We start from the raw sequence: 950 nt of genomic DNA, 5'->3' as shown, positions 1-950 counted from the left end.
CCGCGTGTACTCAGATTGGAGGGCTGATTGAACTAGTAATTAAGGAGACTCATTCCCAGCTCATTGCTGCGGCACACTGATTTTAATACAGTACAACCACAGCTTAGTATTCAAGTGGCGGGAGTGGTGCACCTTTGACAGGTGAAAACAAAACAATTATGTCAAATTCAGTGACTAAGAAGGTACAAAACATAAATAAATACAACATTCTTGTCCAAAATACTAATTGACAAACTAGTAAGCAGCTTCACATTAAACATGCTGTGTAAATATGGATCGCCAGCAGCTGACTGTGTTTGATATGAGAGTAAGATAAAATATGTAAACTGCTAAACGGTTTTTGTCAGCTCTTCTCTCCCTCAAAAAGAAGGAAGTTCAAGAATGTAGATATGAAAGAAAAAAGTAAATGATAAATGGTTCTTTCCTGTTCCCGGTCATAAAGAATAAGATTATATGGAAAAAATGATACGTAAAATAAAAAGGATTTACACCTTTTCATAAAGTGCGTTAATTAGCTAACAAACTCAGAATTAACAGAGTTCATCCTTTTATCATTTGAGAGAGAGAGAGAGAGAGAGAGAGAGAGAGGTCTCGAAAGAAATGGCATATTAAAAGAAAGACTCCAAAGCCATTAAGAAAGAGGGAATTAGATGCAAGTGAGAGAAGGAAAAGATGGAGATAAAGAAAGAGGAAAAGTTAACAGAAATCAGAAGGGAAGAGAATGAAGGCAGAGAGAGAGAGAGAGAGAGAGAGAGAGAGAGAGAGAGAGAGAGAGAATTGCTCAGTTAACGGTTGAAGGGGTAATGATGCGGATGTTATTCCATTACAGAAACCACATAAATTCTTCTGATTACACACACACACACACACACACACACACACACACACACACACACACACACACACACATAGCAACAACAACAACAGCTAACATTACAAGAATTTTTCCT

Source organism: Coenobita brevimanus, chromosome 23 (assembly GCF_032717465.1).
Source record: "Coenobita brevimanus isolate Jiangsu-jjx chromosome 23, ASM3271746v2, whole genome shotgun sequence".
Lineage (NCBI taxonomy): Eukaryota > Metazoa > Arthropoda > Malacostraca > Decapoda > Coenobitidae > Coenobita > Coenobita brevimanus.
This window is presented reverse-complemented; position numbering follows the sequence as displayed.